This window comes from Centrocercus urophasianus, unplaced genomic scaffold (genome assembly GCF_019232065.1).
Source record: "Centrocercus urophasianus isolate 14NV4802_14NV808 unplaced genomic scaffold, USGS_Curo_1.0 seq_36, whole genome shotgun sequence".
NCBI classification, from domain to species: Eukaryota; Metazoa; Chordata; class Aves; order Galliformes; family Phasianidae; genus Centrocercus; species Centrocercus urophasianus.
Window position 1 is genome coordinate 2,957,298 of NW_024884933.1, and position 22,686 is coordinate 2,979,983.

General features: G+C 53.6%; 1 protein-coding gene across 7 annotated transcripts in view; it reads left to right on the forward strand.

Annotated features, from left to right (window-relative positions):
* CASZ1 (castor zinc finger 1) overlaps window positions 1-22,686 on the forward strand; it is a 148,293-nt gene that overhangs the window by 31,731 nt on the left and 93,876 nt on the right. The window contains exon 1 of one of the 7 annotated variants that reach the window (XM_042831474.1): window positions 235-410. The exons of the other annotated variants lie outside the window; for them this stretch is intronic. The gene's annotated coding sequence lies outside the window, so the exon portion shown is untranslated. Of the gene's footprint in view, window positions 1-234; window positions 411-22,686 lie in introns of those variants that run through there. 7 annotated transcript variants of the gene reach the window in all.

A 22,686-nucleotide genomic window follows, 5' to 3' on the forward strand; every position in this document is an offset into this window, starting at 1 on the left:
ACAAATAGTGTGATATGAATGGGATCTGTTCTCTGATGTCTTCCACTGGCGTTCATTCCAGAGCTGCTGCTCAGCCCATGGGGCAGGGCTGCAGGTGAGGCTTATCTCACTGCTTAAGTTGAATATGGAAAGGCTGTTTTAGCATATTGCCTCTGACAAATTATGTATTAATGCTGAGGCTTTTTTTGTTGTTGTTGTTGCTGCAGTTATATATTAACCATTAAGAGCCACAGGTAAGCCGTCTGCTGATGTAAAGCAGCAGAGCTGCATTTCCAGCCAGCAGGAGGATCCTGATTTCTGCCAGGGTGGTTTATGATGTGTCCCAGTGTCTTTCTTGGTATTCTTGCTGAGTTTGTCTTAGCTGTACATTAATAGGAGATACGCGAGAAAAGAGGAGAGGACAAACTAAGGTGAGTTTGAAAGTAAAATGAGCAAACAATATTGCTAGCCTTGTCCTTCCAGAAGTCAAAAGCTTCTCTCCTCCTCCCCCAGTTGTAAGACTGAGTAATACCAGGATTTCTGTGTGTTTGGGATGTGCTGAGATCACGTTTCAGGTTGCTGTGCCCTGCTAAGCGGGGCGGCGGGGGTGAGCAGTGTGCATATAATGTGTGAAACAAAAGTCTTAGGAAACTTGCAGCATCTCTGGGTTTAAGAAAGCCAGCGAGCACTGCGAGGTTGGCAGGAGGTGGCCCATGGAAGCAGTTCCTATGTCCTCTCCTCTTCTTCCTCCTCCTTCTGCATTCCCCTGTGCTGCTTTTTATGGGTTCACCAGAAAGAGGAGGAGATTTTTCTTTCCCTTGTTTGCTTCACTCCATTACTCCCATCTGTTCCTCCAGGCCATCAGTCCCTTTGTTTTTTGGAGTCCTGCAGATTTGGGCTCTCTGGGATGCTCTTCTGGACAGGGCTGTGTGGGAAAGAGGTCTGATTTGCAGGGCTGGGGGCAACGTGCCTCTTCAAATTAATCAGAGTTTTCTCCTCCAGAAATGCTAATGGGGGAAAAGCAATTAAAGCAGCCTGTTTTTTATTAAGTAATCTGTGTTAAGAGCTTGTAATGAAGTTTAGTGCCGTTGTGACTCGATATTTCAGCTTCACCGGTTTGAGTCAAAACAATCCAAAGTGGGAAGGGAATGAGGAGGTGAGCTCCAGTTTTGCTTCTGCTCCTCGCAGCCTTTCCCATGCAATGCGGGGGGGTCCCCCTCTCTCCCTGTCCCCCAGGAAAAGGGGACTTCTATCCAGCCCCATGCCTCCGAGCAGCTTCCTGGAGCTCCTCTGGCATCTAGAGAAGTTCAGCTGCCACAGGGCAAAGGAGGGATGGAGCTTCCAGCCCTGCGAGCAGAGAGGTGAGCAGCGTGGTGGACCTCTGCTCTTCCTCATCCTCCTCCCAGCCTAGAAGGCAGGAAGAAAAAGGGATGATATCCCTTTAACGACGACACGCCAAGCCTCTGCCGTCCTGTTTTATCTGAAGTCCAACCGCATGTTGTTCCAGGGCCGATCCGCTTTAGCTAATTAATAATCTGACAGGAGCCACCCAAGGGATTAGCTGCTGAGACGAGCCAGGCCAAACCCCCAGCAAATGAGCCCCGTGCTCCCTGGGGACGCAGAGGTGACTTTGGGGGGCAGGGGGCTGCGCTGCGCACGGTGGGGTGACGAGGCCCTGCAGGGGATTTATGGCAGCCGGGAGGGCGAAGGGGGAGGCGAGGGGTGACAATTTATGAGATGTAAACTAATAAATCAGTTGGTTGAGGAGGGAAGAGGGGGAGCACCAAATTAAAAGACAGCGCCTTAAAGGAGCAGTGTGAAGTGCTGGTGCTCCTCAGGAGGAGGTGGTGGCCAACTCTGTTGGCATCATTCGTGGTGAGGGCGCACCATCGCTGCACACTGACCCGTCATCACTCAGGACTTCTGCTGCTGTGGTCCTGCTGCGCCCTTTGGTGGTCTCCTCCACTGCCTGCTTCCCTGCTGCTGAGTGAGTCTGGAGCAAGATGAGCTGCTGTTAGGAGAGCAGTCTGAAGACAAGAAGCAATAGGTTTTCTTCTCCAGATTTGCCTCCTCGGTGGTTCTTCAGGCTCTGTCCAGGCTTGGAGTTGGCTCCTGATGCATGAATATGGGTTTGCTCTGCAGGCTTGCAGATGCCTGGGCTGAGCTGGTGGTGAAGGTCCAGTTGGGATGTGCTTGCTGGGTAGAGCAGCAGCCTTGGGCATGGCTTTTCTATGCCTCTGCCACTGACCAGTCCCAAAGCCGTTGTCTGTTTAGGTCTCTTATGCTGCCTTGCAGCCTCCTGGGCTGGGGCTGCTGCTGAGTGCATATACTCAGTCCTCCACTCTCTCTAGGGACTGCTTTAATGCAAATTGCAATGCATGGTGGGATTTCCAAAAGCCGCCTTAGGGAGATCCATAATCCCTGCCCCACGACGGTGCCAGACACGAGCTAATGGAGAGCAACCTGGGTGAGGTCTCTGCATCCCTGGAGCAAGCCCCAAACCCTTGCCTAGAGTTGTGCTCCAAGCAGCCGTGGGGACAGGAGAGCACTGGGGCTACAGGGCAGCCCTGGAAGCCGGGTGAGCTCCTCTTGCCTCATCCCAGCCCTGCAGGCAGCCCAGTGCGGGTGCTGGGAACACCCTATTGCCAAAGGGACCCAGGCTCCTGTGGGAGCTGCTCTGGGGGGAGCTGAGCCGGTGGGGTGACTGCATTAAGCAAACACAACCCATCCGACTTCTTCTTTTACATATCTCCATCTAGCGAGTTATCTCACAGGGTCCCCAGCTGCTTGCTGTGATCTTGGAAGGATTGATCCCCGTCCCACTGGGGCTGCTGCAGTGGGTCACAGCCGCTGGAAACCTCTCCCTGCCCTCCCATCAATGTTGCATGTCCTATCCCAGCCTCCTCCGTCCCAGCCGTGCTGTGGGGCCGTGCGGAAGCCGGGCTGCCATCGTGTAGTCACAGCTGCTCGTGCACACAGCCGCGGTTTGGCCTCCCTCCTGCAGAGCCGCTGGTGGCCCACACTGCCTCCTGACCAACATCATTAGTGCGGGTATTTATATTTCATTAACAACATTAAGCCAAAATGGTATTAAAAGCAACACCAATGATAAATAGCTTATTAATAAACAGGGAACCGGCTGCACCAAGCGCAAATTCAATCCCTTTCTGAACGTGGCTCCTACCACTAAAACCAGGCACTTAACTCCTGCTCTTCTGGAGGAAATTGAAGGGTGCTTGGAGAGGAGGGGGGGAGCAGCTGAGTGTGGGTCTGGGGGCACAGCACTGTGTGGCTGGACTCTTGGTAGGGCAGCCGGCTGAGGGAGAAAGGAGCCAATCTCCTCAATGCTTTGCACTGCTGGGCAAGGGCGGCTGATGGTGCGTTTGTTGTGTGATACAGAAGGCAGGAAACGTAGGAGCAGAGAGATGGAAGGTCCAAGTGAGCATCTGCTGCACTGTGCCCTGTGTCCCTGCAGGCACACCCCGCTCCTGCCTTGGCACTGCCACGGTGTCTCCTGGTGATCTTTGGGGACCGACAGCCCTGTCCTCGCTGTTCCCTGTGTGTTTATCCTGGGGATTTAGAATGTTAAAAATGTGGCTGTTCTTGTAAGCTTGTCAGTCAGTTTATTTATATTTTTTTGTTTTTGTTTGCCCCCAACTCCTCACTCTCTGAAACGACTTCCCATGCTCCTGCCCCACCCTAAGTACAAAAGCTCTTTTATTGTTCTTCCTGCTCCTTCTTTCAGCAATAAATTAATTGCCTCAGAAACTTGGATGCCTTTAGAGTCGGAGGCTCTCTCGCACCGCCCTGGGTTTCTTGGAGGAGAGGTTCCCTCCCCAGGCACAACGCCTGCACTTTCCCATTGGGGAGGATGCGGTGTGGGGCTTTGCTGTGCTCCCTGCAGCCATGCAGCACAGCTGCTGCCTTCTTGCACCTGGCACTGCCCTGCTCCCATGGCATGTGCTCCCTGCTCCCAAGTTCAGGTGGTCGTGTTCATCTGCACTGCTGTGCTGCATGCACCTTGCTGGCTCAGGTTGCAGTATCACAGGTGTAACGTGGTAACTGCATGGTTTCCCTCTGCCTGTTGCTTTGCTCACCTTTCTGTTTGCATTGTGCAAGTGCTTTAAATGGAGAGCAAGACCTCTGTCCTTGCTTGGCTGTGTGAGAACGTTGTCTTGCTTGCTTGTAGCATTAGGCAGCACTGTGCTGGGCTCTAAGCCGGAGCATAGGGTTGGAGGTGCAGCTGGAACTCACCTGCCTCCTCCTGGTCTTGTCCCAGTGTCCCCTGCTACAGCCTGGGTGCAGGTGGGGTGGGGAGGGAGCAGAAGACTGAAGAGCAGCTGGGACTCACCGCCATGACCTGTGTATTGCATGCGCTCCCACAAGATGGAGAGCAACTTAATTGTGGAAGTGCTCTGTGTCCTGCATTCCGCCTCGCTTCTCAGGCTTGGATGGGAGTAGCATAGGGTTCTCTTGGTGACAGGGTTTCCTGGGACAGGCAGTGCCACCACCACAGCTGTGCTAGGGGCGTCCTGTGACCCCTGTGGCTGTGCTGCAGGTGGGGCTGGCTTCCCCAGCACTGTGCCCATCTCCAGCATTGTGCCAGCACCATGAGCTGCTGCTCTGTCGTAGCTCTCCATGGAGCGTCTTCCCTTGAAAGGAATTTTAATCAAACTTGACTGAGGAGTGCTGAAAAACACGAGGAAGTAATTAGAAATATGAATTTACAGCCTGCTGGAGCACCTCCCTCTCTTTCTGTTTGCGTTGTGCCTCTGTTTGCCCGCGTTTCCTACTGTTAGCAGCGCATTCTTCAACCCTCCTCCACCTCTGTCGTGTCCGAACTGCGGCCGTCAGATTTGTGACCCTCGGAGAGCAGCGTGGGCGGCTCTGCAGCCATCGCCCTCCCCTGCGAGGCAGCACGGAGCCACAGGACAGTCCCAGGAGGAAGTTGCAGGTTCCCTGAAGGAAATTGGCTGGAACAGCCGCCCCGATTGTCTGCGATTTCCCAGCTAGATAGGCCCCAGGGGAAGGGGTAGGCAGGAGCGGGGTGGAATCAGCCTGGAAGCGAGGATGGGCCGGATGCTTCCTCCATATGGGGCTGCTTTCTGGTTCAGGCACTTTGGGGTTCTCACGCATCAGCCTTTAATCTGGAGGACTGTGAGCTCAGTGGGCTCACAACCATCTTCCAGCGCAGGTCACAGACCCGTCGCGCTGGGCTCCTACTCCTTGCATCCAGTTCGTGTGTCCTCTGTCTGTGCCATGGGGGCCTTCAGTGTGTGCATGGGCTTCTTCTGCTGAGCCCTCTACAGAAGGGAGTGAGGGGAGCTGTGTGGGTGCCTCCAAACTCCATCTGGTTGCTGTGGGCAGAAACTGAGGGGCAAGATGTGAGCTGTGGGTGAGGGCAGAGGGGCTCAGCTCTCTAGCACTGCTCCATATGTCATCTCTATCTTATTTCTTCTGCTGCTTTAAGAAGAAACAGCTGGCAAGCTTCTGGGGACCTGAGAGCGTGGCTTTAGATGGTTACCTGCATGCATGGGGATTGGGAAGGGCTCTCAACCTGCAGGTGGAAGTTAGCAAAAAATGGGTACATCGATTGCTTTGGATGACCATTCAGCATATTGAGGAACAAACTCCTTCTGTCACTTCCTTCTGCTTTTCTTTTTCCTTTTCTGAGGGTTGGGCTCTACGGGCAGCTTGTTTTTTATGGCTTTGTGGGGTCAGAGAGTCAGTGGCCGTGTGCAGGCAGGGGAAGGCTGTCAGAGCTGGGGCTGCAGCCCCCAGGTTCCTAGGCTGAGCTCTCATAGTTGGGCAGCACAAAGCAAGCAGCCCCAAATGCTGCTCCCAGATCTGCTGTCAGAGCAGCTGCCTTGGCCTTACCCTGCTGTTTGGTGAGGAGGGGAAGCAGGGTATTGCAGGCACTCTCCTGGGATCCCCTCTTAAACTCTCATTTTCCTGTAACCTCTTTGTGTTTTTGGCTAATTAAAGACTCGGAACAGTTTTCAGCCTGTGGGGTTTCTTTTATTTGGCTCCTCAGCAATTAACTTTTTTACTGAGCAGAATTTTGACAGAGCTGGTCGGATCTGGGGGCCCACCTCTTGAGTTAAGCTTTCATCTCTGCTCTCCGTAGTCTTGTGAATCTATGGCCTTTCCTGTCCCTTCAGTGTCCCTTTGGCACCTCCTCTTCCTGCAGGGACAGCTCTCAGCTCCATCCACCTTTGTGCTTTCTCCTTTGCTTTCCTTCTCCCCAGGCTCCATCTGCACAGGAGGGGACAACGCAGCCAGGAGCTGCCAGGTGCACAGACATGGATGGAGGATGGATGCTGTGTCCATCCATCCTCTGCTGCCCATCACTCTGCATGCACACATGCCCATGTGCTGCAATGTTACCATCCATCCAGCAGCTCTTCAACATGCAGGAATTGCTGCAAACTTTATTTTTTTTTTAAAGGGGAAAATGACAGCCATTTGCTTCTAAAAGAAACCCCCACCAAAATATGAATGAAACCCCCACCACACACCAAACTTCATCACCTGCAGGTAGCCAGCCTTGTTCCCAAATGCTGGAGGACTGAGACGGTTGAAGTGCAGGAGGGAGAAAAACCGTGGTTTCCAAGGACTGATTAGATGGCATGCCAAGTGTATTAAATTTTGCAGACATTTTAACAGCAATATGCTAGATAGTTGGGTGTCCCCTGAGGCTACTGGATTTTTTATATCCTTCACAGAAGGTCAAAGCCCTCTTCTGCCTGCCCCCTCCCTCTCTCTGCTGTCTCTCGCTCTCCCTTTCTCTTTCATTCCATGTCCCTTTCTCTCTCTGTCACCATCCTTCGTTCCTCTTTTTTCATGCACTTTCTCCTTGTGTTTTGCTCTATGGCTGTAAAATAAAAGATAAGTCTTCTGCCAATTTCCCAGTGAGTGGAAGCTCTCACACTCCCTGTGGTCTCCCAGCACAGAGATGGGTATGCTGGGGCTTTCCCCTCTCTTTTCTGCACTTTGTTTTGGGGAAAATATGTTTTCCTCCCTTCTCTCCCCAAACATCACTGCTCTCCCCCAGCTTTTTATTTTTATAGCAAAAAAAAAAAAAAAAAAAAAAAAAGGGCAGGAAAAGAATCCATCTGGCATATGAATAATTGAAATGGCTCAACTCTGTTCCTGTTGCTGTTGTTTGCTCTCAGTTCTTCCTCCCCCGCCCCAGCCATAGCATCCCCTCCAGGGTATGGGAGCCGAGGTGAGGGCGCATCGATCTGCACGGGAGGAGCACAGGGCCAGCATGGAGCTCATGGCTGCTCTGCAGAGCTGTGCTCTGGGGTTGGTGGCTGCAGGAGCTGTGGGCTGTGAGCCAGAGGTACTGGTGCAGGTGCTGCTGTGCCCGTCTGCCCTGCGATGCGTTCCCCGCAGGGCTGTGTGGGGCCTCTGTGCTCAGCCCCATCCCAAGGCCTTGCTCCCTGAGTATTGGTATGGGGTGCAACTCCCTAGCAGCGTAAAAGAGCTCCTTCTGTCCGTTCTTCCCTCCAGCACCTTGGTGCAGCATCTCCAGTGCGTGCCTGGGTTCCTGACCTGCCTGCACCCAGCACAGTGCTCCCTGTCTGCTGGAAACTGTTCAGAGTATAATATAGAACTTTGGTGCATTAATTCTGGATGAAGTTGGATCTCCAGATGACAGCCTGGACCGCATCCCTCCCCACCTCCTCCTGCCTGCTCTCCTTCCCCCTCTGTCCCATTTTCCCCACTCTGGAAGGGAAGAGCTGAGGCTGAGCCCTTCCATCGAGCTCCTTTCTGTGCAGTTGCGGGCTGCCTCTGACGAGTTGTGTGTTTTGAAGAACGTATTTGCTGTGTGCATTTGTGATGATACTTGGCAGGCGTCCGCTGCGTGGTGTGTTTTTGGGGGATGTTTGTGTATTGTTGGGGAGGAGTTTATATTTAGGCTCTGTTTCTTGTGGTTTGGGTAGGTGATGTATGGATGGATGGCTGAGATGTGCATTTATCAGGCTGTTTGTGTGCGTTTTAACTCTGCCTTGGTGTTTGTTGTGTGGGCATATGCCTATGGAGTGTGTGGATGTAGATGAGTGTGTGTTTTTTGTTGCGTGGGGCGGCTGGGGCTTTGAGTTATCATGCCTTTGTGTGCACTTTGGGGTCTGTATGCCGTGCTCTATCTGTCAGCGCAGGGTGCAGAGTTGAGGATGTTTAAGGGCTTAGTGAACTCTGTTTGGAGGGATTCGGTCAATCCTGAGCAGATTTGAAAAGCATTTCTGTGGATGTTACATCTCCAGAGGTGCAGAGGCAGCACTGAGGTGTAGGAAAAGCTGTCGAGGAAGACAGTGTGCTGGAGAATGCAGAGTTGTGAGCACCTCATTGATGCCATTGCTGGAGAGAGAGACGCTCGAAGGCAGAACTCTTAGCAGCAGGCAAAGCGTGCCTCATTCCTTCTTTTTGTTTGTTTGTTGAATCTTTATTGTATAAATGCAGGAGAAACAAAAAGGAACAGTATTTCAAGTGGAATTCAAATCGGTCATTTCAATATATGTAGATACGCTGCTCTTTTATATAAAGACTCCTACACATGATATAAAAGTTGAATTTAAAACATTTGGTAACCCAGGACTCGGTGCAAATAATGAGATATTTATATCTAATAAAACTGGTCTGATGGGGAAATCACTCTCTTCTGTGCAAGCTTCCATTTGAAGACAAGTTTCGGTGCTCGGGTTTGTTTTTTCTGACAATAAAACGTAGGGTTTGGCAGCAGCCAAACATATTCCCTGTAAATAACTAAATAGCTGCTCCGTGCCACAAACACTCGGAGATGTGCCCCGTCATGTCGGCGCAGCCTGCGAGCGCCGTGCTTTCATGTTCCCTGCAGCACGCAGTGCGGTGAGCCGGCGCCGGGATCAGCAGCAAGGCGAGGCTGCTGTTTGGTTTGGGACCCACGCGGGATGGCTGCGGTTGGAAGGGACCTCAGCGCCCGCCCCGTTGTGACCCCTGCACTGAGCTGGGTGCCCCCCGTCCCACACGTTGCCCTTGGCCTTGTTGAACCTCGCTGCGGTCACATTGACTGTCCAGGTCCCCGTGGTGGCAGCTGCAGGACAGCAGCGGTTCGCTGCTCATCCCAGCATAGCGCCCGATGTTTTTTCCCCCGTCTCGTCCAGGAAGAACTGTGTCACGCAGCCGCTTGCTCGCTTTGTCTATCGATTGCTGTTAACACAGTTTTCACTTGAAAATGCTGCGCTCGGGGCAGCTGCAAGGACATGCAGCAAGGGGCAGGATTTGCCTGCGTGCTCCAGCCTGGCTGTGGAACACGGGGACTGTGGTGACGGTGCGCACAGATGCTCTGAACGTCACATTGGCTTCAGCAAAGGCAGCCACTCCAATTCTGCACGGTTTCCAAGCTTAGATTTTCAAGTGAAATGAAATGGCAGCTGTAAGTGAGAAGTTGGTGCGTGCAGGAACCTCATTTAGCAAACGCCCAAGTGAAGCGCTTGGAGGAAAACGGGCTTTCTGTTTGTAAACAGAGGAACTTTGGATTTGTGGAAGGTTGGGCTGTTGCTTCATTTAGGTTTTTGATCTCAACAAGTTTTAGTAAAAACATGATTCTGCTTGAGTGGAAAGATTTGTGTTTGGGGCATTTCAAAAAGGATGAGTCAGAGTTTGTGTTCTGTGGGCTCTGACAGCGGAGCTAACACAACGTAACGCTGCAGCTGTTGGTTTGGGGAGGTTTGGGTTTGTTTCACCGGGCTGAGCAAAGCCAAGTGCAGGGATAGGAGATGTCAGGAGCCTTCTGGGGTCGGAGTCTCCCAGCCCTGGGCTGTTGGTCCCTTCTAAAGGACACCCCTATCGCACGTCCCTCTGCACGGTGTCGTCCAGCACTGCAGTGGGTGCCACATTGGGTTCATCCCATTGAAGATGGGTGAGAGCTGCTCCACCGGCCCTGAGAGCACCTTTAAACCCAGGCAGAACGAATGAAGTCCTCCCAGGAGGGAACGAGATCCCGGTAATTGGCACCTGGAAATGTCACTCAGATTTCCCCTCCTCGTCACCAGCATTTTGATGGTGTGTTTGCTGCTGGATGTGACTTTAACAAAAAGTTAAAAAGAAAAAAAAAAAAATATTAAAAAATAAATTTTAAAAAGCCCTTCCTTCATGCATATGGAGTTTTTTTGGAAAAAAAAAAAAAAAAAAAGAGGTATTTTAATGCTTTCTATTAAATTGGGACTAAAAGTGGTGTCTTAATTTGCATTCATTAGCATATTTGCATATAGATCACTGAAATGGTGGAAGAAGAGAAGAGCCTATAAATGAAAATTCTTTTAAAGGCGCAGGCATCATTTATTTACTTTCAGCCTCCGTCCCCTTGGCCCCCCTCTGCCTGCTGGACGGCGTTCACTGCAAGCACTGCAGGCCCTGCCTGGAGGATCCCCGTGGCTGCTGCAGCCTCAGCTCTCATCGTGTGGCACAGAGCTGCTGCAGGAGAGCGGGGTGCAGAGAGAGGAGTGGGTGGGAAGGAGAGGAGCTGGCTGGTGGATGGAGAAGATGCTCTTGGGCTTTAGTTCCTGTGCTCTGCTCTCCTGCCTTCCTTTGTCATCTTGCCTGCAAAAACATCTTTTTTACATCATAAAACAGGGGGGAAGCTGTTTGTACTTTTCCCCGGGCTTTGCACTGATTTGTTTGTGGTCAGTTATAATAATAATAGAAGAGTTATTCTGCTTTAATAAATTGCCCGGTTGTATTTCCCTGTGCTGTGAGGTGCCGTGCAAGCTGTGTGCTTTCCTACTCCAGCTCTTGTCCTGTGTGCTATGTGTGCTCTGGGCTGGGGATGTTATGCACACAGAGCTGCTCGTTTCAGATCAAGACTGTGATGAGGATGAATCAAGAACCAGCAGCACCCCTTCCTGTAGAGCTGGAGAGTGGGCTGGGAAGGGGGCGGGCAGGGTGGTGTAGGTTGAGAGTGGAGCACAGAGCGGTGCCAGCCCTCCTCTCCCCACACGCACCCCAAAAAGCAAGGATACAACGGGATGAGGGAGTTTGGATCTGATGGGATGGGGTAGGGAAGCAAACAACCAAGAGTGTGGGGTCTTCAGCTCCCTCCTGCTGCCCGCTGGCAGGGGTGCAGCGGGGTGGTGGCCCAGGTGGGCTCTGTCCTCCCCGTTGTTGTGGCCCCATGCTGGCACTGCAGTGGGAAGCCCATTGACACGGCTGGGGAGAGACTTCCCCGGCCTGCGTGAATGGGGAGGGCTGCACCGCTAATGAAAATCGGAAACCGATGGCAGAGCACAAGGTGCCCAGGCAGCAGGTTGTGGAAATGAGGAAGGGAAAGGGGAGGGGGCGGGGGGCTAATGGAAGCTTCTGCGAAGCGGATGTCGTATTGATTGCTGTGTGTCTATATTTATATATTATCAAGTATATAAACTTCAGCAGATGTATGGCGCATAGATAAATAAAATGCATGCTGAAAAATTAATGAAATGTACATGCAAATCCACCGCCATCGATCATGCCGGCTGCCAGGACCAGAGGGCTTTTTACTTTTAGGCTTTTTCCTTCCTTTCTTTCATATGCTCTCCTTCTTCCCCTCTGAAAAAATAGCAGAAAAATTCCCAGTTGAGAAATTCCTCAGCCTGGGCCCAGGTGAAGTGTGGTAGGAGCTCTCAGCTGGGTGCTGTCAGGGTGAGAGCACAGTGAGATGGGACAGTGCATAGGCACAGCGGGGCTTCGGGTCTGGGAAGGTGTGGAATAAGTAAAAAATTGGAAGTGGGAGAGAATGGGGATTTTTCTGAAGACCCCAAAGAGCCGTGCACCTCCAGCTGGGCTGTTCCAGACATGAGTCGTGGGGCTGGGCTGGAAGAGAGACCTGCAGCAGAAAGCTGGGGACTGCACGCGGCCTATGGAGGTTTGTCACTGAGCTCCGCGAGGGTGGCGTGGAGGGAAGGGCTGTGTGTGGATGGCCTCACTGCTTGCTGTTAGCTGCCTCTCATTGTGAGCGGCAACGCCACGCGCTCGCTGCGGGTCACCAGGAGTTTAATGGAGCAGCCCCATGGCTCCTTGGGGCTGTAGATGGTGTGACTGCTGCAGGCTCCAGCGTGGTCCCCACACCACAGGGGCACGGTGCCAAACACGTCTCAGGCAAGGAGCTACTCCGAAACACCTTGCTGCTCCCCCTCTGCCCTAACTGACCGCTTCCAAGTACTGCTGGGGGCACCCACCAGAGCCCCCTCCCTGCCCACATTCCCACAGCCCAGAAGGGATTTCCTCCCTTTATCAGCCCTTGCTTCATGCACTGAAGGAAGCAGAGGCTTCTCCTTCCAGCGTCGCCCTGCACAGAGGCGGTGCAGCCCCAGCAGCGCCCGCACCGACCCACAGCCAGCAGCAGTGCAGGATGCGCGCCGGCAGCTCCCAGCGTGCGGGCGCTGCTCCGTCCCCTCTGCGGTGCAGAGCTGAGAGGCAGCGCAGTGCTGCTCTGACACTTCTCCATTTCCCCCCTGCTCCGTCTTCTCCCGGTGTTTCCAGGAGACTCTCGTCGGCTCAGAAAGCTGCGTAGGCCCATGGCGGCTCAACCTTTCCCTCTCCCCGAGCCCCGGTCTAATCAACCCCTATAATTTATGCAGAAAATATGATTTATATTTAATTTCACCACACTTGCATTGTTAATTTGAGATGTAATTAACCCGTCGCTATGACAACTAATTTCGTGATGCCGTAAATTACCGCCGTCTTTTCATCAAAATTCAGTTACTTTGGCTCCTGTGTGCAATGTACTGATGCAATTAGGTTGCTAAGGGCAACCCAAAAGTGTTCAATTTCTTTTGTGTATCTGCAGTGGGGTAGAAGCTGTGGTGCGCTATCCCAAAGTCCTGTTTGCTTTGGTAGGGAGTGGGGCAGACGGGTCCGTGGAGGAATGCGCGAGGGAGACGGCGCGGAAGGCGTCCTGCACCGGGGCTTCCCTGCACGGCTCAGGGCTGGAGTTGTGCTGGAAGAGCTCCGAGCGGTGCTGACCACGCTCGGCTCCGGCTCTGCCTTCCTCCTCCTCTGTGCCAAGCTCTCGTCCGTGCCGTTTTGGGGCGAGCGGGGCGGTGCGGGACGGCTCCATCCCAACGCCCAGCTCTCCGCTGCGCTCCTTCCCAAAGAGTTTGTGTCCCTCTGAATTGGTGTGCGCGCAGAGAGAACTTGTTTATATAGATCTTCCCCCCCCTTCTTTATTTAAAACAAAAACCCTCTGTGTTGCTTTTGTCACGTTAATTCCCATTTTGCCAACACCAGGGGCCCAGGCAGACGAGTTACCAAGGAACACAAAATTTTAATTAGTGTATTTTAATCATTCAGGCTTTCCGAGCTAATCCACATACCCTAGAGAATTCCCGAGATGCAGCACTGCTCTGCTTTACCATTTATTGTTGAGTCTATTATAATTACTGTTAGCAGGTGGGGACTGGGAGATGTTTATTATGAGTTTTTCATCTTTAGTATAATTACCGAAAAAAAACAAAATAAAAAGATGTTGGTGCATTTTGTTTTCCTGAAGGTTGGTTGGTTGGTTTGGTTTGTTTTTTTTTGGTATTTTTCCCACTCCTTGCAGGCAGGTGCTCGTCAATTAGTGCCTTTTTCTCTTTATTTTGTTGATCACTGACTCACCTTTACTTTCTCGGGGTGGAAGCTCTGCTCCTGGATGCACTGAGTTCATGTAATTTAAGGCAAGAGGCAAAGCCAGGGCAGAGCCAGACACGCTCGGATCCCACTGTGGGTGGTGCGCCGAGGAGGGACGGCTCCTCCAGGGCGATTTGTTTCTGCTCTGCCGCCTCGCTGCTGTTTCTCAAGTGGTTGGGTTGGTCAATGTGGAGCATCCATTGGGAGGTGACCGAGCGCTGGTGGCTCCTCGCTTTGGATCGGAGAATCATAGAGCCATTTGGGTTGGGAGGATCCTCTAAAGGCCATCTGGTCCCACTGCCCCGCAGTGCACAGGGGCACCATGGCTCCATCAGTGTTCAGAGCCCCCCAGCCTGACCTTGGGTGTCTGCAGGGATGGGGCATCACCACCTCTCTGGGCAGCCTGTGCCGGTGCCTCACCACTCTTTTAGTTCAGAACAATTTCCCTGTGTCCTGTCACAACAGACCCTGCTGAAGGTGCTCTCCATTCCTTCTTACAGCCCCTAAGATACTGGCAGGCCACTCTCAGCTCTCCCCACAGCCTTTCCTTCTCCAGCTGCACAGCCCCAGCTCTCACAGAGAGGTCTTCCATCCCTGGGACCATTTTTGTGGCCCTCCTCTGGATGCACTTCGATAGCTCCGTGTCTCTCCTGTACTGAGGACTCCACATCTGGATGCAGTGCTCCTGGTGAGGTCTCACAGTGCGGAGCAGAGGGGCAGTGGATCCCCATGCTGCGTCTGGGGGCTTCCTTCAGGAGGAGTCGTGCTGGTGGGACAGCACTGCCTGGGGTGTCCTCATCCCTCAGCAGGGAGCCCTGCTTCACCCAACGCCGTATGGGCGGAGGCCAAACATTTTCCTCTCCTCCATGGCAATTTTCAAGTTTTCCTGGAAAATTCCACATCTCCACACGAGGCCAGGGCCCTGGCTGGGGTGAGACCAAGCAGGATTAATTAATAAACCTCAGCAGCCTACACAGGAACTCTATAACATAATTATAGCTTCTGTAAGAATCAGCCCTGGCGCTGGAGCAGCATGAGCACGGTGCAGGGCTGGGGAGAGCCCCCATCACTTCCATCAGAGAGGGGCCCAGGGTGATGCCCCCATTGCTTCTGTGTGGGAAGGTTTCCAGGACAGTGCTTGGAGCTGGTGCCACTGGAGCACAGCAGGGACAGATCGGTGCCCGACAGGCAGCCCATGGCCGGGCAGTGGGTGGCTGTGCTGCTGCTCCAAACTTTCCCAGCGCGGCGCGGCTCTACAAAGGGGCCCTGACCCCGAGCGCGGGGCCTTCCTCACGGAGGGGTCTCGCCAGCTCCTCTTTATTGAGTCTTCAAGCGCTGGCAGGACACTCCATTAAAAAGCCATTCGCCTTTGTGTCCCTGGGCCCCCAGCCGGCTCCCGCTCATGTGACACTGGCCACAGTTGTAAAACAGCCACGCAGATAGTTGGATTTGTTCACATTGGGGTCGGCATAGCAACTGGGCCCAGTCAGTCACCGGGCCGAGGGTGCGCTGCGCCCCGGCTGCGTTGGGTGCCGTTGGGTCGGTGTTCCCCAGGCCCAGGAGCTCGGACCCTCCTGGCAGAGCGCCACAGGGAGAATCCCTTCACAGCCGGCACGGTGCCAGGGGGCATCCGGCCCCAGCCTGGCACTGAGCCGAGGGGCGTCTGCGTCCCTCTGCCCATGGCGCTGTGCCCAGTGGATCAGAACGTGGCACGTGGCGCCGGGCCAGCCCTGCTCAGCCACACGGCACCCAGCGGGTGCAGCGCCCGGTGCCCTCAGGGTGCTGGGGGTGAGGGAGGGAGCAGAAGGAGCGTCCCGTGCCTCCTCCCAGCCCTGTGCCTGCCGCCTCTGTGGGACGGCCCTCTGTCCTGCGGCAGTGCCCGGGCTGGGCAGGCCTCGGGCTTCACGTTTCTGCGCGAGGTTCTTCCTTGGGTAACTCCTGGAGGGGAGGAATGCTAAAAATCTGCTCTTGTAGTAAGTTGGCACTGAGTCCAGCCACCGTCTGCTTGGTGCCAGAGCTTAGCAAAGCGCTGGCGAAGGCTGCTCAGCCCCCCCTTAGTCTCAGTTGGTTTGGCAGTCGCGGTGTCAGCGCAGTGCCGGGCGGCACCGTCCACAGCTGGAGAGGGATTTCCAGGCAGAGTGAGGGAGCGGGACGGCGGTGTGAGGGCAGCCGTGCTGCTGCGGGCATTGCCCATCCATGGCATGCGGCCGCTGGCCTGGCACAGCAGGAGCAGGGCTGTCTCCTCTTTGCATCTCTGTCACTCTCAGTCTCAGTTCTCGCATTCATTTGTTCTTAATTATTTGTTAATTTCCTTCCTTTCTTCCTCAATTTGTTCTCTCCGTTGTTAGCTCTCTCGTTTGCTCTTTCTTCCTTTTCCTTCTGTTGTTTGCTGCTTGGTTTCCTTCCTTCGTCCCTCTCACGGTTGGTGGCTGTCTCTCTCTCAGCCTTCCAGCTGTCCCTCAGGTGCCCACAGAGGACTGGTGGCCGTGGGGTGGTGATGGCAGCCCGGTGCTGGGATGGGCGCAGTGGCGGCCCCGTGGTGCCATGCGCTTTCCCATGCAGTAAATTACCTCCGCCCCCAGCCCACCTCCGCCCCCTCCCCAGTCCCACCAAAGTGCTGTAACATAGTAGCTGCGTGAACTCCCATTCAAAGGTTAATATCAAAATCTGGAATGGATTACCTAAAAATTACTTACAACACCATTAAAATTCTGAACTCTTTTTGTTGTGGCTGTAAATTAATTTAAAATGTCAGTTTTTTTGAGAAATCCAATAAGAAATTGAGCCAACGGAGCAATCTGTAAACTGTCTGGCACAGAGGAAAGTGTGTCTTTTCCATCGACAAGAAAAAATATGGGGCTTAACTGGAACCATATGGCAGCACACTTGAGAGAAATCTGCTGGCGAGGAGGGGGGGCCGGCAGCAGGAATGTGGCTGCGGGGGGAGCGTGCGGCCCTGGGCAGGTGCGTGGGGGTGGCCCTGGGTTGGAGACGGTACGCTGAGGACCTGGGAGCTGCCGTGTCCTGCTCAGCTCCTGGTGTCATCCATTCCCCCCCCCCCCAGCACAGGGGTGGCTGCTCTGCACCCCCAGGGGTGGTGGGGGTCACTCAGCCCCTCCCCGTTGGCTCGCGGCCCTGCAGCGTTCCTTGCGCTGGTGAGAACCCCTGCTTCCCCTCTGCGTCTCCTGCCTGCCGACATGTGTTACCCATTAGGCCTTAATTTCAGAAGATTTACAACACATTAAGTAATTTGTAGGTTATTTCAACTTTAATCTGCTGAAGTCGAGAAAATCAAAATTAAATTCAAAACACACGGATCTTCAAAGTGCTGGGACTGGGGATGGGGGGAGCTGTTTACCAGCCCCCACTCTGATCCTCTCTGTGCCCCTCCTGCGTCGCTGCACTTCTGCCCCTCTGCGGGCGGTGGGACAGGCTCTGCCCCCTGCTCCGTGGGGCTGGGCTCAGGGCCGTGCCCCCAGAGGTCCTCAGGCTGAGGGGTCCCCTGGGCAGCCACCTCCATGTCATGAGGTGGGCGCACTGGGACTTACTGTGATGCTGCGCTCTCTGTTCCTCACTTCCTTCCCCTTGCATCGTGGGTGTGCTGTAAGGCTTTCAGTGTCATCCCAAGCCACTACAACAGGAGTGGGGACCCAAGGACAACTGCTGGCAGAGCCCCTTGCCAGAGTGTTTGGGCTGCTCCATCCCTCCTGGGAGAGCTCCTCGCTGGAAAGCATCAAACGCCATCCCCTTCTTCTCTTCCCACTTGCATGTAGGATTGCAGGTGTTCCTGTAGGGTTGCAAGAGTTCATGTAGGATTGCAGGAGCACTGGGCACATTGTGGTTGGAGGGATCTCCATGGGGTATGCCCAGTCCTGACATCAGCATGCTGAGCATACCCCTGCTCAGCATTGATGGCTTTGAGAACTGCTCTGCCACTTGTTCAGCAGTCAGGAAAGCCAGAATGGATCAAGCTCTTGGGGAGGGCTAATGAATGAGCTGAATCACAGAACTGGGAGCCTTTCCTGACAAATGGAGGCTGTTACGGCGTTATCTTGGGGCTCAGGAGATCTGAGATTTGTCTCAGTAGCTCTCTCCTGTGCCAAGTTTTTGTTGATCTGAAGCAAATCGCTCGCCCTGTTCGTGCCCCATGTGTGCAGCTGAGATAACGTGCCTGGAGCGGGCTGGGGCCGGTGCTCCAGGGTGGGTTCCTTGGGTGCTCTCTGTGCTTTGGTTCCCCATGTGTGCAGGGAAAACCATGGCTTTTTTCTTCTCCCTGGACTTTGATGAATGGAAAGTGTATGTGTCACAGCTCTGCTATTTAGCACTGATCTCTCCACCCACATCCCAGACGGTTTCCGGGTTCCCAGCCCACCAAATCCCTCAGGCATCTCCTCAGGGCCCTTTCCTCTTCCAGCGTAGAGCCGCCTTACCCCAGAGCTGGGTGACGGGGTGCAGCAGACATCCCATCTGGGAGCAATCCAGGGCTGCTGGAAGGACGAGCGTGCTGACTGCTCGGTTTTGTGCGTCCCTGCCTTGCAAGGGTGCTCAGCCCAGCGCCGACTCCCTTGCCTGTCTGTGCGCCAGATCCCCTGGAAGTTGACTTTATCAGGAAATGTGTCACTGAATTGCACTGAGGGATACGAGCACTTCGGAGGGCGATGTCCCCAGTTCTGCTCCATCAAGGAATCTGGAGGTGCAGGAAGTCTTGGAGCACGTTGCGCTTCATCTGCATCTGTAGGTTTTCCTGCTTCAGGCCTGAATACCTGGCACTGTCCATCTCCTATTCTTGCCTGCGCTGGGAAATTTTTATCAGTACCATCGTAGATTTGTATTTTCTCTGAGATTCCTTCGCACGCCCCGCGCAGCTGCTCTGACCTGTTGGAGGGGTAGGTGTGGAGGCAGGCGCTGAGCACAGCTCCGTGCTCTGTGCAGCCACCACTTGGAACTTTTGGTCCCTTTTGGCCTGGCTTGGTTTTAAACCAGATGTCAAAGCATTGTGGTTAAAAGCAGAAATTGTTTTCCTGCTCTCTGCAGAGTTCATCTCCTGGGTCTTCTCTTTGCAATGAAGAAGAAAAGGATTTGTATAGAGCGGTTGTTTGCTAACCTTTATGAAAAGTCTTGTGTAGAAAAGGTAAAAATTAATTTTGATATGTATTAGCTGGTCAGGCCAAACCCAGGAGAGCACCTCCGTTCTGCACTAATAAGCTGAAATGTGTTAGAGCTCCAACCTGCCCTATCAGCACGGAGTATGTCTCTGTTGGAATGGATGGCAGCACTCCTCCTGGCTTCATTAAGACCCAGATTTTTCCTCAGAGCTTTAATGATGTTGGGGTTCTGCTTTCAGTAGTCTGCAGAGTTCATGGAGATTTGCAGGATGCCCCATCCTGGAGGTACTCAGGACCAGGTTGGATGGGGCCATGGGCAGCTTGATGTGGTGCATGGCATCCCGGCTGCAGCAGGGGGTTGGAACTAGATGATCTTGGAGATCCCTTCCAACCCAAACCATTGTACAGTTCTACAGTTCTGTGAAATTCAAAGCTGTTGAGGTGGAGGAAGGCATGAGAAAGACAAGCTCTCTTTGGCAGTCAAGGTGCAATCCAGTTCACATTCCCCTGATCCTCTTGTGAGGATCAGTGAAAGTTCAGACCTCATGCAAGGCGAGCAAACTTTATTGCTTTCTTCAAGCAAAGGGGAAATCGAGTCACAGGAAAAGTTAAATGAATAATTTACAGGTGTTCAGGAGGCTTTGGCAGGGCAGGGAGTGGTGCTGCACCGCCTCGCAGTGCTGCGCTCCGACTCCTAGATCAAACGTTCCCAGACTTCTTTCAATGGATGGGAGTCAGCTGAATAGAGACTTGGCCTGATTGATGCCCTTTCTGCTCATAATCACAGAATCTCCCCGTGGCAATTCCAGCAATTCCTTACGTGGGAGGTAATGGCAGGAAAATACTCACAGTCAGATTTGTATGTGCTTTGTGTTTGCCTAAACCTGATCTCCCTGAAGTCCCAGCAGCGTGACTCGCCGCTTCGTGCCGGCGGAACGGACCCAGCGCCGGTGTTTGGTGCATCGCTGTCACTGTGATGGCTGTGTGCAGGGGGTGCTGTATGGGTGCTCAGCTCCCCTTGGGTTCCCTGGGATGGGTGTCAAACGCCTGCTGGAACCTTGGTGTTTTGTGGTGGGTGGAGAGAAGGCGCGGTGGCAAGCAGCGCTTAGTGCATAGAACTGTGGAATTATTAGGGTTGGAGAAGACTTCTCAGCTCATCTAGTCCAACCATCTGGCCATCATCACTGTGCCCCCTCACAGAGTTATAGAATCATGGAATCATTAAGGTTGAACAAGACCTCTCAGACCATCCAGTCCAACTGGCATCGCGTCCCTGCCATGCCCCGTGAGCCGTGTCCTTCAGAGCCACATTTCCACATTTCGTAAACATCTGCAGGGATGCCGACCCCACCACGTCCCTGGGCAGCCTGTATGGCAAGGTCTGCTGAATGTGTCAGGGCACCTGAGAAAGTTTGGGTGTGCTCTTCCCCAGGTCGGCGGCATTCGGTTCAGTGTCTTTGCATCAAACCCACTTCCCGGTTGAGCTGCTGCTGACTTACGGGGAATTCTTGGAGTTGAGAATGCGGCCCAGAAGTGCTGAGCTGGGCAAGGTCCCAGCAGGGCGCATCTCCTGGGGCACCTCTCCCAGATTCACACTGCTTCCTAACCCCGTTGCAAGCCCTAAATGCGGTCCCACAGGTTGTAGCAGTGCAGAAGGAACAAAGCAGCCCAGTGCCCGTGGCTCCTGGGGCTGAGGAGCTGCAGAGCCGTGCCACGCGTGCTGGGCAGGTAGCATTGTCCTGTTTCTCCTTGGTTTCTGCTCAGCTCCGAGTCCTGGTTCACAGCTCCCTGCAAGCCAGGGATGGAGGAGATCCTATGAAAATGATGATATGTGACAATCAGTCACAGCAATTAGTGTTTTGGTTAACAGGCCTTTTTTGTTTTCTCTCACCCAGACAGAATGTCACAAATAAATCCTCGCCTGCATTTGCATATTAATTGGATCGGAGACGTCAAGCATCTTTCATTAAAGAAAATGATCTGCATATTTGGAGACATAAAATAGTTATTTTGATGGGTTTTTTTCATAAGATCAGGGGGTGGGGGAGGAAGGTGATGGGAGCAGTGGAAATTGAGGTAGAGCGAAGGCAGAGAAAGCAGTGCTGTGGTTAACCCCTTACGGCCCGGAGCTGGTTGGCACTGATATAAATAAATAAGTGATGGGCATGGAGCGGCGCACAGAGTGCAGCTTCGGCCCCACATAGCTTTGTTCTCAAGGCCATGGTTGGGGTGGGCAGCCACAGTCGTGCTTCCGCAGCGCCCTTCCTCTCCAGCTCTCCAGCTGTCATTTGGAGCAGGGAAAAACTTTCCCTGGTGCCCCCAGCAGAGGTGGGCAGTGATGTAAGTGCGGGATGAAGGGCTCACTCCTCAACTTCTGTGTTTCTACCCCTACTCCAGACCTGGAGTCATTTTTCCCTTTGTTTTGGCAGCAGCGCTGCCCAGCAGCCCAGGGCAGGAGAGGGAACCTGACCCTTTACTTTAGAAACCGTCTGGGGAATTTCTGTAGGCAGCATGCAGTGGCTTGAGATGGATTTTGGCCAGGACACTGAGGTTAACGCTGCAATGGGATCCAAGGGTACGTTCGCATGAATGTAAATGATCACGTTATGGCAGATTAGCAAGTTCCCGCTTGTTAGCTGCGCTGCGCTGCGGGACCGCAAGCAGCTCCGTGCCTGCTGCGAATTCCAGGTAAAACGTGTTATCCTGAAACCACTGTGAGCACGGTGTGAGCGTGGGTTTCCATCTCACGTCACTGCAGGGTGGGTGAGTGCCTTTGGGGTGGCACCGCTGCCCCCAGGCCGCCTCCTGTCCTCACCCTCTGCTCGGGACCGATCCCTTCCAAGCCCAGTTACTGCAGCGTCCCCGAGGATGAGCTGCTCCACAGCTGTGGCCGTGGCTTCAGCTTTGTGGCTTCTCCATCCCTTGGCTCAGGGCAGTTTTCCTGCATGGCAACATGGCTCTGCTCGGAGCTGCGTGGGTGAAGCAGAGGCTCAGGCTAAACAGGTCCTGGTGAGCTGTGTGCAGGCTTGAGGATATCAGCTGGAGAGGTGGGAGTTGGTGCCTCATCGCAGGGCTGTGCCAGGAGGTGGGGAAGCCAGGACACCCCCCGGTTTTAGGGCTGCTCTAAGGACCTGAGTTCTGCCCTGTCTCTTCCTCAACCCAGACACACTATCAGGAGGTGAAACCGCTTTGAGCAGTGCTTTCCTTTCAGTGGGTGGGTTTTGGCCCAGCCCACCGCATGTCCGCAGGGTGCAAGAGCAGTCAGACCCCTTGGAGCAGCCTGGAAGGGGCACGGAGTGCTGGGTCCAGGCACCAAAGGCTTTGGCACACAATAGATCTGCCCAAGGATGCCTCAGCTCCTGCCCTGCCCCGGGCTGCAATAAGAGCTGCATTAGGCAGGGCTCCTCTCTTCACCGCACACATCGAGGCATGTTGCTGTTTTTTTTTTTTTTTTATTATTATTATCAGAATCCTGATCCTAGGAAGCCATCAGTATCCAGGGAACTTTATCACACACACTCGAAATAACCCAGAAAGCTGCCAGCTCCATATTAGGGAATGAATCCCTGTCGGAAAGTAAAGCGAATGCAGAATTTATTGACAGCCGCGGTGACCGTGGGCAGTTTGCGACCCAGCCCCCTCCCTATCCTTCCCCCTCCTTGCAAACACCCCCCTGTCCTGCAGCCTTTATATTTATCACCTGTGTGTCCCCTCCCAGCCCTGGCATGTGCAGGACATGCAGGAGCCTTTGGGGAGAGCAAAACCAAACTGCAGATGGGGGCTGTGCACTGTGTATGCCCCAGTAAGAGATGTGCAAATGCTTAACGGGAACAAAAAGAGTCACACGACCGCAACACGACTATCAGCCTAAAAATTCTTCAGCTGAGCTCAGTTGGAGGCAGAATATCACCCCCTGTCCTACACAGCACGCTGTGCCTGGTGCAGGGGGTGTGCAGCTCCCAGCTCC